The sequence below is a fragment of the Nansenia antarctica genome (assembly GCF_963989245.1).
Source record: "Nansenia antarctica genome assembly, chromosome: 2".
In the NCBI taxonomy this organism is placed as follows: domain Eukaryota; kingdom Metazoa; phylum Chordata; class Actinopteri; order Argentiniformes; family Microstomatidae; genus Nansenia; species Nansenia antarctica.
In genome coordinates, this window is record NC_137675.1 from 67,279,223 (window position 1) to 67,294,402 (window position 15,180).

The 15,180-nt window shown below is 43.8% G+C and overlaps 1 pseudogene across 1 annotated transcript in view; it reads left to right on the plus strand.

Annotated features, from left to right (window-relative positions):
• LOC308150499 (3'-5' RNA helicase YTHDC2-like) overlaps positions 1-15,180 on the plus strand; it is a 106,201-nt pseudogene that overhangs the window by 63,878 nt on the left and 27,143 nt on the right. The window contains exons 3-6 of the transcript in view: positions 13,264-13,466; positions 13,730-13,908; positions 14,291-14,457; positions 14,695-14,797. The product of the transcript in view is annotated as a 3'-5' RNA helicase YTHDC2-like (transcript). The remainder of the gene's footprint in view (positions 1-13,263; positions 13,467-13,729; positions 13,909-14,290; positions 14,458-14,694; positions 14,798-15,180) is intronic.

The following is a 15,180-nucleotide window of genomic DNA, read 5'->3' on the forward strand; positions in this document are numbered from 1 at the left end:
TCCTTGGGTTTGAGAAAGGCGCTATATAAATCTAAGATATTATTATTATTATTATAAATGTGAAACATTGCGTATAATGATCAGAACTGATCTTGGACTGTCTACCCCGACCTGAAAGAAGCTCTCCACGTATTGGAGCAGATAGACTGTCTACCCCGACCTGAAAGAAGCTCTCCACGTATTGGAGCAGATAGACTGTCTACCCCGACCTGAAAGAAGCTCTCCACGTATTGGAGCAGATAGACTGTCTACCCCGACCTGAAAGAAGCTCTCCACGTATTGGAGCAGATAGACTGTCTACCCCGACCTGAAAGAAGCTCTCCACGTATTGGAGCAGATAGACTGTCTACCCCGACCTGAAAGAAGCTCTCCACGTATTGGAGCAGATAGACTGTCTACCCCGACCTGAAAGAAGCTCTCCACGTATTGGAGCAGGTAGACTGTCTACCCCGACCTGAAAGAAGCTCTCCACGTATTGGAGCAGATAGACTGTCTACCCCGACCTGAAAGAAGCTCTCCACGTATTGGAGCAGATAGACTGTCTACCCCGACCTGAAAGAAGCTCTCCACGTATTGGAGCAGATAGACTGTCTACCCCGGCCTGAAAGAAGCTCTCCACGTATTGGAGCAGATAGACTGTCTACCCCGACCTGAAAGAAGCTCTCCACGTATTGGAGCAGATAGACTGTCTACCCCGACCTGAAAGAAGCTCTCCACGTATTGGAGCAGGTAGACGCCACAGTCGCTGTAGTTGTTCTGCTGAGGGACCCGTGGGTTGGAGCCTCTCATGGAGAAACTCCTCTGGGTGCCTTTCCTCTCCTCCCACTCCACCTCCAAGTATCTGAAGAGAATTAACACAATTCAGGGTTTTCATATCACACTAGAAGAGCCATGAGAGTTCACGGTGACCCCTGTGAGTAAAAAAAAAAATCTATCTTTGCACTCGATCAAATTTCAGGACCCTCCTTTCATGACTTTTCCTAGATATGTGCGTTCTACCACCCAGCATCCTTACACTTTCTAAATCACTTCAGGATAAGATAGTATAAAGCTGTTTTGCAGTTTTTCCGTGTAGGGCAGGCTAAAAAAAGAAGTGCCATCTAGTGATCTCTGTGTGTAAATAGCAGATTTACATTCTAAAAAGGGTAGGTAATAGGCACGGGTGTTGTAGTGTTAACTCCTTCAGTGGCATGGGTGAATAATAAAGTCGCCCAAACTGTCAACACTCTTTTATTCATTTTGGTGAATAAAGAGCACCACGGGCAACGTTATTCACCAAAAAATGCATAAATTATGATGCTTCATTTTGTAGCCAATCAAAGTATAGTTGCTAGGTTAATATCACATAATACGCCGGAGGTGGATGGCGGCGTTTTATTATATTATAATAAAACACTTCGCACTCTAGGTGGTGAGTGTTCCGGAATTCTTTGGCAGTTGATGAGTTAAAGAAAATGACCTGCTAACTAACAAATGAACAGAAGGTAAATGTCTTACTCTTGCAGGGTCTTCACCACCCGATTTCTAGCGTGGCCACCCAGGGAGTCCATGATCAGGATACAGGGTCTGTTTCAGGTAAATAGGATTGGATACGATTAACAGTCATTGAAGCCTTTCTACAATATTCCTTTCACTTTTCCATGAAGTAGGCTCCTAGAAATTCAGAGTGAATTACTGTGGTGCCATCTAGTGACAGTAAAGCGAACAACACAGCACCAAGAGACGAGAGAGATCAAACTACACTTCTCTGAGCCTGTTAGATGGTGACGGTGAACCGAGGTAGTAGGACTCACTGTTTATAGGTTGTAGGTTTGGACAAGATCTCACTACTGTCCTGCTGTTCATCTTCATTCAACTTGTCCTTGAAAAAAAAAGAGAGAGAGAGAGAGAGAGAGAGGGTTTGGAATCAGTGTTAGTAGGTTAGTAGAATCAACCATTTTGAGGTCTTGGGCGCAGTGGTTCAAAACTTTTAATCTGGATCAGAATCAGGCAATGTATCTGGCTGATTCCGAGTCGTATAGGGCAAATCAGCCAGCTCGATCTGATCCTGGATAACAAAAAAGAATCAGGATCATTCTGATCCAGATTAAAAGTTCTGAACAACTGGGCCTTGATGACGACATCTTAAAGAGATGGAGTGAAGTTATATTCCACCTATGGAGTCTTGCCTGCGATTAAACGTTTACTTTTCAGAGAGATATTACCTCAGAATGTATGTTTAGGTATAGGGCTGAGGGTGTTGATGGGGGTGGGGCCTCCGTGCAGCAGGAAGGGTCAGGGACAGACTGGGGATCCTCTAGGCCAGGGAAGCAGAGGACTGCCAGGAACCAGTGAGCCCTGGAGGAGACGAGAGGGTTTCAACAAGGACAGGAGGAGGAGAGGTAGGAAAGAGGAGGCAACTCAAGTAAACGTACGAAAGGGAAACCGAAATTCAGAGATTACTCTTACCCGAAAAAGTCTCACAATGATTTATGACACAACATATGCTTTGCATTGTGTCACATCCCCCATGTTCTGACCAACTGTGAGAGTACAGGAAGGGGGGAGGACTCACGATTTATTAATGGGGACAAAGATGAAGTCCTTCTGGAACAGGTCCACGTTCCTGGTCCATGTTCTGACCAGCCGGTGCCGCCGTCTCTTCGCACTGGAATGCAGTCGGGAGTTTTTGCACAAAACCAACAGAATATGTGACACGTTCTAGTGTTTTGGTCCGCATGTCGGCATTCGATTTAACGTTCTGACTTTTCTTTCGAAAAAAGTTAATACATTTCCGCGTTGTTGAAACTCAATGACGCATCGCTAGTCAACTAACACAGCTTGTTTTATGAGCCTGCTAACAATGTAAAGTAAGGTTATAGGTAGCAGAGGGGATTACTCACAGAATCCATTGCGTTGCAGTACTTTGGCTTGACTAGCGAGTTTGTGTTGTGATTCTCACCAACGTTGTAATGTATTTCCGTGTTTCAAAATAAAAGTCCCAACATTTTGATTGGTTGCCGCCATGCGGACCAAAACACTAGAATGTGTCACATATTCCACGCGGACTCTGTAATAATTGCATCTTTTACAACTTCTGCAATCCCTGGCAATACACTACAGCACGTTACACATGGCATGAAATTAATGTACAGCACAGCTGAGCGTGTATGACAGTCAGGATGTCCCGTGCTTACGATAGGCCCTCCTTTCCTGGGCTTGTTTCCTGCTCTGTCTGAGTGAGCCGCTTGTAGAAGAAGGAGCTGAAAATGTGAGTCCTGCTAGCGTCCTCTTCCTTTAGCTCTGCCAGGACCAAGTACCTTCATGAACCATAAAGAGCCACGCTGAGCAATGCAAAACACCACAGGAATGGCATGTTTTTGGGGATTATCAACTACACATATTTAGACCGTTTAGCAGACACTTTTATCCAAAGCGACCATACAGGACCGTGAACCCAAGGGAGGCCGGCGGTGGGGGAAATCAGAGGACGGGCTCATTGTAATGCATGGAATGGAATGAGAAATGCTACCGCAAACATGGGTGATTGATACCGTTCCTCATTCCATCTGTTACAATGAGCTCGTCCTCTGATTTCTCTCTGTCAGCCTCCACTGCCTGTTCAAGGGAAGCAAGGTTGCTTCACTCACTTCAAGTAAAAGTCGATGATGACATCGTTGAGGAACTCTCCCTGGCTGAGGCAGTGGAGGTCTTCATTGGTGACAGATATACTTCCTCTGGCCGGGGGAGGCGGGTACAGGATCAGCCTGGTCACATGACCCATCATGACAGAGTCAAACAAAACAACGGATTTTGCACTGAACTGTTTGAACTACACTTTTGTATGACACGTGATATATAAATAATGTTTGATTATTTGATTCATTGCAGTATTCACAACACCAACACCAATGGAGCTTCAACATTGACCCCCGCCCCTGACCACCCCCCCGGCCACCACCACAGACAATACAAATAGTTTTTTGAGCATCTGGTTATCAACCAGTTCTATATACATTTCTATATAAATCCAGTCTGTTTGTATCTCCATCATTATCATCACAATGAAGTTCACCCACACCTCTGGACCGGCCCAGCGAACGCCTCAACTACGTCATCATCGATGGCTACCACCAAGTCATCTTTGGCCTCCACTACGTCGTCGTCGTCATCGTCATCATCATCATCATCATCTTCATTACTGTCAAAGATACGTGTTGGCGGAGAGAGCTGAGGGGGCGGGGTTTGTGTGCGTAGATACTGACTGGAGATCTCGGAGACCTTCCACTGACACCTCTCAGGGGTCTGAGAGGACCTACAGGGGTACAGGGGACTCTGGGGGGGTGTAGGGCGAGAGCTGCCAGGCCTCTTGTGGGGCACAGGGGGACAGAGAATAGTGTTTACGAACTCCTGCTGAAAGGCGTCAGAAGGCCGAGGAGTTCCAGAAGCGTACGGAAAGGTCTTGGAGACCTTCTGCCAAGATAAAGACAGAGAGAGGACACATTACATAACCAGAACTGTGATGTGGTGATCAGAGAAGGCTGGTGGGGATCGATGACAGAATACAGCACTCCTAACCTCAACAACGAACAATTTGTTACCTTCATACAAGTTCAACTAAACGACTCACCACATTTCGAGGACATTTGGGGACTGAGGACGATGCATCTAGATCAGTCGCGAACGGCAGGCTTCTTGTGAAGTCCACCACAGAGTTCGCCCTGCCGATCTCAGCCAAGATTTTATTGAGCTGAGATTGGACCAGTTCCGATAGCGCCGTCGTACACACCAAGATGATATAGTTCTCACCGAGACCTGTGAAAAGTCAACAAAACAAAGACCCATCTTAAATAAGGACAGCAAAGCTAAACTGAGTTTATTTTTAATATCCTGACACAGCAGAACTATTATTGACTTGATATATGCACTCCATGCGTGTGTCAAGTCAGGAACCTCAGCCTATGGAAGGTAAAGTCTACTGTACAGTACAACAAGGGAGGCTGGTGGAGGCAGAAATCGGAGGATGAGTTACTGTAATGCAAGGAATGGTGTGTTGGATTTGCCATTCCTCATTCCATTCCAGACAGTGAGGCCGTCCTCTGATTTCTACCTCCACCAGCCTCGCCTGCTGTACAGGTAGCTGTTGTGTGTGTGTGTGTGTGTGTGTGTGTGTGTGTGTGTGCTCTGGGTGACCTACTTAGAGCCTTGCTGTCGTACCAGAAGCCCCCCAGGGTGCGGCTCATCCCCAGCAGGAGGCGCAGACGGTGACACTCCCACTGGGTGGTCTTGAGGTAGAGGGAGGCCGTACTCTCGCCGAAGCACTGCTCGCAGCTGGTCAGAGCAGAGGCCGGGAGACGCACTGACACCAATGGATTAAACCAATCATTTCATTTCATTTCAATTCACTTCCATCCCATTCAGTGAAATCATGCGTGGCGACTAAGCACATACAAGAAGACCAGGGGAGGCTAGTGGAGGTAGAAATCGGAGGATGGGTCTATCGTAAAGCATGGAATGGAGTGAGGAATGGTATCAAACACGTGTTCCTCATTCCACTCCATGCATTACAATGAGCCTGTCCTCCCATTTCTACCTCCACCAAGCCTCCCCATTTCTACCTCCACCAGCCTCCCCTGAAGAAGACATCCCATATAAGTCATAGAATATTGTGCAATAATACATCAGAGAGTTCAGCATGGCTGCACCTACCCTCTGGAACTCCCTCCCCACAATGATCCGCAACGCCCCCACCCTGGACTCCTTCAAATCAGCCCTTAAAACCCATCTGTTCACCAAGGCCTTTGGCCCCTAGTCACTGTTTTGCTTTGTTTGTTTTCTGTTTTGTCTGTCTGACCATTCCCCTTTAGAATTGTAAAGTGTCCTTGGGTTTTTGAAAGGTGCTATAGAAATCGAAGTTATTATTATTATTACATGACATGATATTTAGGGACAGAAACATCTCAAGAGCCTTTGCATACTGCAGGTAGGTATAGTATACCTAACTCACCTCATGTTCCTATTCTTACCTTGGTCATCAATGTGAATGTATTCTGTTGTAAACTGAGGAAAGAAAAAGTCATTGAGTCAATGCAATAAAACAATATCTGTATCATCTAAATGGGAAATCGGAAACATAACATACCGGTACATCTGGGGGGTATTCCATCAACGTCGCTAAAGAAAAATACAGGTTTATTTTTGATAAGTCTCGCAAGTTTCAGCAAAATACACCTGGATTTTCCTTTAGCGATGTTGATGGAATACCCCCCTGGCGTGTCTAACACAGTACACGGAGATACTATTATGTAAAGTGGGAACTCACAGTGACAGGCTCTGTGATATTCCTCCTCAGTGTCCCTATTCTGGCAAACCTACAGTCCAACCTGACAGCTCCTACAACTCCTCCTCTCTTCTTAGGAGGAGGAGGAGGAGAGGATGGAATAGCTGCCTTGCTTTTACTCTGTTTGGAGGAGGAGGGTTTTTTGAACACCAGATTTCCAAGCTGTCAAAAGGAAAACAATTGAATCAAATGAAATAAGCCACACGACAGAGACAGTGATGAAAGATGTTCATTGAAATAAACAATCACCCACAATGCAGTGCTTCAAACAGAAATGAAAAAGTTCACATATTGATATGTGAATCACGTTCATTGAGTAAACAATTTGATCAGCAGTCCCCCCAGATTCCAGTCATGCATTCAATTGACAAACACTGCTACAGTGCATATTAATTACTGTTATTAAAGAGTTTCTCCAAAGTACCGAATCTGTCATGCGCATCTTCCTTGGTATTCGGATCTTGATGTCACAGGGATTGCTGGTGAAATAATCATCATCAGCTGTGTCCACATGTACAGTACTACTCCTATGTACAGTTTCTCTACTGTAATGACATGACTGATGATTCACTTACTTTAGACAATGTACAAATGTACTTGTTGTAACTAAGTCACTTTGAGACAAGGCGGCTGCTAAATGTCTAAAATGCAGTGGTGTGCCGTCAGGGCCAGCAAGGCCTTCTCTGCTGGCCTAAACATCATCAGAATATTTTATTTTAATATATTTTTTCCACAAATATGTATTAATGATTCCCCATAGTCTATTCTCTTCATTTCATAGATTTCCTCTTGGTTGCGCTGCTTCCAGTCTCCGATTGAGATTTGGAGGGCTGGCCTTTATGTTAGAGCTTTTATCCAATCAAAATGTGTTGCTAGGGGGCTCCAAAATCTGCCTGCCTGCACGTTAAGCGGTGCCGCGGATTCGACCTGTAACTTAACGTTGGAACGAGAAAACCTGTGGCGTTCCTAGTAAACCTACGTAGATGCGAGCAAAAGCAACAACGGCGCCTGCTGGAAGGCTCAATGATGTCAGCACCCAGCACGTCTTTTGATTGGATACGCACTATTGATACGCACTATTGATACGCACTATTGATATTCACTATTGAGATGCGTATATGCCGGTAGATGTGAAACTTTTGAAAGTGCGCAGGGAAACGGAGCATCACAACGAAAGCTTTCGTTGACTGATCGATAATACTGATCGATTGTGTCCTGTTTTTGGGTAAACAATAACTATCATTTAGGGGACACGATGAAAGCACCGAGTCCACAAACAGAGGAAACTACGTTGAGCTTATTTCTTTTCTGGCTGAAAACAACCCAGATTTACATTACCACCTGTCCACAAACAAAGTGTTTACTGGGACGTCAGGCAAAATACAAAACGACCTGATTTTTGCTATTGCTTAAGTGATGGGAGAAGAGATCAAAATGGAGATTAAAAAGGCACCCTTTGTCGCTATTATGGTGGACGAGACGACAGACGTGGGTAATGTAGCGATCTTAAAGATGTTAGTTTAACACTCTTCATTGTAAATGCGGATTTATTGATTAAAAATGCTTCGGAAATATTAATATAACTCTGTTGTACTTGTCTGACTATGTTAAGGTGATGCAACGCCCGGTTATACTGTGTTTCTGTCTAGTTTCTAGAGCCATGGCGTCATAACGATGGTATTAAGAGGTAGAATAATTCAGGTAGGAATGTGTCGGACATCACTGAAGGCCTAGGTGTGAAATGCACCGCCCGCCACTGCTAAAATGTAAATGTACACCGAAGTAATCCCCTGGAGGTTATCAAACATTGGCATGAGTAAACTAAACGTCATGGATTAAACACATGACTTACCACTTTGACATATTCCCGATCCCCAACATATTGCAGCCTGTGGCATTTCCTCTAAGAGATTTCTTCATTGGTTTGTTTTGTTTAGCATTGAGGTCTTTCATTTTCAGAAACTGTTGGGAATGTTCTGTAAATGATCACATTGCTGAGTGGGAAGAGAAACAGACAAGTTACTACTGTTAGCTTAGCTAGTTGGCTGTGGAGCTTACCAAAATGTTGTGAATAAGCAGCTAAATAATGGAAAACGTAGTAGCCTAACCAATGCACAAACTAAGGCTGCGTTCGTAAATTCGCTCTGAGAGCGCCGGAGCGCACACTGGGTTAACGTCATAAAGGGATCAAGTAATTAGATTGGACAAGAGGCACACCATGAGTGCTGATCAGATTTCCAGAGCGTATTTACGAACGCAGCCTTACTGACTTGGCTAGTTCATTGCTACATCATGTTAGCAATCTGAATGGTTGAAATGGCAGAGCACACAACCCATATAATCACTCCTTGCCTGCCACTCTCCGACTGGAACTCATTGGTAAGGCTAGCGTGCTAACGTTTAATGTACAATTATACGTTTAAATTAATACAATACATACATAGTAATTCACATAATTATTCGAATTATTCATTGTAAATCACAGACGTGTTCTAATCAATATTTGGGGACGACGAAAGTAGAAGTGGCACCCCTACCTTTGCTCACCTTGTTTTCCAATTATCTACTTTGTTTGTTTGTTTGTTGTCATCTTCTTCTTCTTCTTTTTATTTGATTGGCGGTTGGCAACCAGCTTAAGGTGCATTACCGCCACCTACTGGACTGTGTGGCGCATTACCACCCCCTACCGGACTGTGTGGAACGTTAGCTTGACAGGTGGAAAATTGTAAATGAAATAAATAAACAAAATGGTGGGGAGGGGTAGGGGGGAAAATGTAAATGAAAGAAATAAACAAAATGGTGGGGAGGGGTAGGGTTAAATCCTACCTATCAATCCTGTTTCTTTCAGATATTTAATTACCTGGTTATTTACTGTATCTGTGTTTCCAAGTAAGTTCCCTACAGTAAACCTTAACTTAGCTTTCTGAATTGCTGCTTTCAGGAGCTTTCTCTGTTCTTCATATTTTCCACATTCCAGCAGCACATGCTGAACAGATTCCGGGTTATTGCAGTGTGCACAAATGCCGTTTGGGTGTTTTCCTATTCTGTAAAGTGTGTCATTCAACCCAGTATGACCTATCCTGAGCCGGGATATCACTGTCTCTTCTTTCCGGTTCCTGCCCATCCTACTTCCTATTCCGACTTTCTTTTGAATGTTAAACAAATGCCTTCCTGTTTCATTTCTGTTCCAGTTTTCTTGCCATAGTTCCTGCATGTGTTTGTTAATGATTGATTTTACCTCAGCTTTACTAAGTGGAATATCCATTTCTATTGATTCTGATTTAAGTGACTGCTTAGCTAATATATCCGCATCTTCATTTCCTTCTACCCCTACATGAGCAGGAACCCAAACAAAGCAAACAGTGATATCCATACTATATATTACATAAATTAAATGATGGATCTTGAAAACAATATCCTGTCTGCATGATTTCAACGATCTGATACTTGACAGTGCTGCCCAACTGTCAGAGGCAATGAGTGCATTACTAACCCTATTCTCTACCAACCATTCTAATGCTGTCAATATTGCTAGGAGCTCCACTGTGTACACTGATAAATGATCAGTGGTTCTTTTTTTAATTCCTGTTTTATACTGTGGGAAGAATACTGCAGCTCCTGTACGTCCTGTCTCTGGGTCTTTTGAGCCATCTGTAAAAATTAAGAACTTGCCTGTATAGTGCTGACCAATATAGTTTTGTACCACATTCCCAGGATGTGCATGTTTGGACTTCTTTCGTAGTTCTTGCTGTATATCTAAATCTACTAATGGATTCACATATAACCAGGGTGGAATAATTGAGTGCGGGATTACTGGACTATACCGTAATTTATCTAAATCGTACCTTTTTGCTATTGTATTCCCTATCCATCCAAAACTCATATAATGTGTCTTATTATGCTCCCAACAATCTTGTACAATAGACCTAGTTGGATGTGAACTATTCTGACCTTGGAGATTAACCCAGTAAGCTAACAATAGTTTAATTCTGCGTATCCACAGTGGCTGTTCCCCAACTTCAACTTGTATTGCTGCTACTGGGGATGTTTTAAAAGCTCCACTACATATTCTAAGTCCTTGTGATTGTTGCACATCCAACTTTTTAAGATGGCTTACTGCTGCTGACATGTATCCTAAACATCCATAATCTAGAGAAGCCCTCATCAAAGCCTGATACACATTAAACAATGCTGCTCTGCTTGCTCCCCAATCTCTCCCTGACAGGCATCTTAACAGGTTATTGACCTTTTTACATTTATCTTTTACTTTATCCGTGTGCTGTTTCCAGGTCAACTTTTCATCAAATAAAACACCAAGGAATCTAATTACATGAACCTGTTCTAAAGTATGCCCATATAATTTCAATGACACTTCTCTCGATCGTTTAGAAAAAACTATTACCTGTGTTTTAGGTATAGATAATTTGAACCCCCACTCATTTGCCCATTGTTCCACCTTCTCAATTGCAATCTGCATTTTCTTCTCTATGTATCTCAGATTCCGCCCCCTTATCCACAAGGTCCCGTCATCTGCATACAAAGACTTCCCTATTCCTTTTTCTATTTGTTCAAAGATGTCATTAATCATGACATTGAATAATACTGGACTACAAACACTCCCCTGTGGAGTCCCATTCTCAACCCTGTATTCCTTTGAATGTTCTGTCCCTACCCTTATCTGTATTGTCCTGCCAAAAAGAAAATCTAACACCCAGTTATATAACCTACCATCTACCCCCAGTTTACTTAATTTGATTAGCAATCCTTCCTTCCACAACATATCATAAGCTTTCTCAACATCGAAAAAGACAGCTAACACCATTTCTTTGTTAGTTTGAGCTTTCCTAATTTCTGACTCAAGACGTAAAATGGAATCCATAGTATTTCTTCCTCTACGGAACCCACTTTGAAAAGGAGAGAACAACTCTTTACTTTCTAAATAGTATGTTAGCCTTTCTGTGATCATTCGCTCCATAGTTTTCCCTAACTGTGATGTAAGTGCTATTGGTCTGTAGCTTGATGGATCTGATGGGTCTTTACCTGGTTTTAAAATAGGTACAATGATTGAGTGTTTCCATTTGTTTGGAATTTTACCTGATTCCCACACTTTATTAAACAACTTTAATACTACATATAATGCATGATCCTTCATATGAGCTAACATACTATAGCAAATACCATCCTTCCCTGGTGATGATTGCCTCCTCACATTTACAGCCCTTTTTAATTCAAGCAATGTAAAAGGTAAATCTAAACTATCCCTTGTTGCACTCTTCTTTACATTAACATCTATATTCTGAGCAAGAATTGTATCCCTACGGTGTCTAGCATTTACTGTTAAATTACCTGAACTGTGAACTTTCACGAGTGTTTCTGCCAGAAGTTCTGCCTTATCTTTATTACTGACTGCTGATTTATTGCTACCTGTCAACACTGGTATTACATAATTCATTTTAATTCCACTCATTCTTCGGATCATTCCCCATATATCAGACAGCTTAGTCTCCCTTCCTATCGTATTACAATATTTCCTCCAGTATGTCCGTTTAGCTGTTTTTATAGTTTTCCTAACTACTGCTTGTGCCCTTTTATATTGAATTAATGATTCCAGAGAATGATGTTTTTTCAACTGTCTAAATGAACTATTCCTATGCTTAACTGCTTGCCAACACTCTTTATCCCACCAAGGTACATTCTTCCTATCTTTACACCCTTTACTCATCGGTATTGTTTCCTGTACTGACTCTATAATGGCTGACACCAACTTCTCATTAAACTCATCCACATCTAATATTTCCTCTCTAAGTAACGGTTCAACCTTGACCCAACTAATTTGCTGAAAGTTCTCCCAGTCAGCTTTATCCAACTTCCATCTCGGTATCTTAATGTCCTCTTCTTGATTTACTTCTACTCCAAGCATAATACTTATAGGGTAATGATCACTCCCCACTGTAGACTCCCTTAACACTTCCCAATTTGTGATACCTGCAATTCCCATTGAAGCCAGTGTTAAATCTATTGCACTCTCCTTATTTTGAGCACTATTATATCTAGTACCTCTCCCATCATTCATACACACCAATCCCTTATCCTCTATAAATTCCTCTATAATTAAACCATTTGCATCTGTTCTTTCACCCCCCCACAATGCACTGTGTGCATTAAAGTCCCCACACCATATCACTTTACCCTGTGCTTGTGCACCCACCATATCTAATGTGTCATGACATAATCTTTTACATGGATTATAATAGTTCACTATTACAAACTCATCTTTCCCTGTCCAAATTTTCACCACTATTGACTCATGTTCTTTCCCCAAGTTAATTACTTTGAATATTGTCCCATTTTTAACAAATGTAGCCACACCACCACCATTCCCATTCTTCCTATCATTCCGAATACCTACATAACCCTGTATTACAAAATCCCATTGCGGTCTCAACCATGTTTCCTGTATACATATTACATTAGGTTTCTTTTGTAAGTCTACAACAAATTTTTTAAATTCCTGTCCATTAGCAATGAGACTTCTTGCATTCCACTGTAATATACTTAAGCACATTATGAAGGACCAGCATAAATCTGCTTTAGGATACAGCCTGGTCACAGATCTGTATTTGCCTTCACCAACCCCTCTAACAAACGTGACAACATGGGCCCAATCCCTTTTTTTTTTTTTTTTTTTACCCCTACCCCTCTTTTTTCGAGTGCCCCTCGCTTTTCGACTTGACCCCTCTGAACAGAGTTACAAGGGCTAGTGGTTGAAATCGTCCCCTATGAAATGGGATAACCCTTCATGACCCTGATACATCAGGTCATCAGTAGTAGCATAGAAAAGCATGAACACTCGCGATTTGTACATTTTTTGGCATTTAGCACCTTATTCCAAAGTGTCTTACAACAAATACATTTGACTAACTTTTTAATTGTCTCATATTCAGTAAGGGATCGAGCCGAACCCTCCATATCAGCAAGAAGGACGGTTCTGAGATTCCCCAGTCCATCATGACCTTTCACCTCTCCCAGAATTCCAAGCACGTGGTGCGCAGCCTGCTGCAGAGGTTCCCCGTCACCAACAAGGAACGCACTGACCTGCTGCCTCGCGCTGAGAGGTGGTGCTCAGTGGCTCCGAAGCCTGGTGAGTGTGTGTGTGTGTGTGTGTCTGTGTGTGAGAGTGAGAGAGAGAGAGAGAGAGAGAGAGAAAAAGAAAGAAAGAAAGAAAGGGGGGTGATCTTCTGTTTCTATCCCTGTGTCTATGTGCCCACACTTATGGAGATCTGAAAGGTTTTGACCAACGTAAGCAAATCCTTTGGGATGGGTCCGACACAGGTTTTTGTGCGTAAGGACCGGGGGAGAGGCTACGGCTTAATTAGAGTTTTACATGAATTGTCTGTCTCACTCACTCAGAGAACGGGCGGCTAGGCAGGGGCGTCCGCCAGGTGCCCGAGAGGAGAAGCCCGTCTGAGCTGGACTCCTTCCGCCGCTCCCTGCCCGTGTACGAACACCAGGAGGAGATCGTCCAGGTCATCAAATGCAACCGTGTGGTCCTCATCATCGGGGAGACCGGCTCTGGGAAAACCACTCAGGTGAGAGAGAGGGGGCTCTGGGAGAACCACTCAGGTGAGAGAGAGGGAGCTCTGGTAGGGCTTTCACACCGGCAAAGAACCGTGCCGGTTCGTGTTCGGAAACCTCCGAACGTAGGCGCTGTCTGGCGAACGAGCCCGATGAACGCGGGCTCGTTCGCCAGACAGCGCCAACGTTCGGAGGTTCCCAAACGCGAATGCGAACCGGCACGGTTCTTTGCCGGTGTGAAAGCCCTATGGGAGAACCACTCAGGTGAGATAGAGGGGGCTCTGGGAGAACCGCACAGGTGTTTGTCGATATCTCGTTTGCCTTGAGATTTGTGTGAATGCTGAGAATAATTCTTTATCTGTAAACTTAACTGGGAAGTGTTTTTGTTTTTCCCAGATCCCTCAGTTCCTCCTGGACGACGGCTGCACGAACGGGATCCCGTGTCGGATCCTCTGCACCCAGCCCAGACGTCTGGCGGCCATCGCTGTGGCCGAGCGCGTGGCAGCAGAGAGAGGGGAGACCATCGGCAAGACCATCGGATACCAGATCCGCCTGGAGAGCAGGTAGACACTTCTGTCCTCTTTCACTGTGCGCTGTATTGAAAGTAATTCCTCCAGCCCTGTTATCAAAGATTTTTTTTATTTTTTTTATTAGCATAAATCTCACTGACTCCTCTGGTTGCCCCCTCCCCACCTACCTACTGTACCTCACATTCCATACGTGACAAGTCTCTACATACAGTACCTACTGATATGAATGAGAATAGCCCTGATTGACCTCTCTCTGTTTTGACCTCCCAGGGTTTCCCCTAAGACTCTGTTGACCTTCTGCACCAGAGGAGTCCTTCTGAGGACTCTGATGTCCGGCGACGAGACCCTGGCCGCTGTCACTCACGTCATCGTGGTAAGCTCTACCATCCCCCGGGCTGGTGGTGGACTAGTGGATAGTGAGTTGGACTGGTGATCAGAAGGTCATGAGTTCAAATCCCACCTGGGAGCCACCACCCTTGAGTAAGGCTCTCAGCCCTAAGTTACTCCAGGGAGACTGTCCCTGTAATCTCTAATCGTAAGTCGCTGTGTATAAAAGCTGCTAAATGGTCAAAATGTCATGTAAATGCTCCACACACGTGGCCAAATGGAACATTGAGAGATCCTGGTTTACCGGAGATTAAGCCCTAGTCCTGGACTAAATACACTTTTCAGTCTGAAAATCTCCATTGAGGATGCATTCTAGTCTCGGGATTAGTCTTCTGTTGTGTCCTAGAAATCAGCCCGAAGCACAGAAAA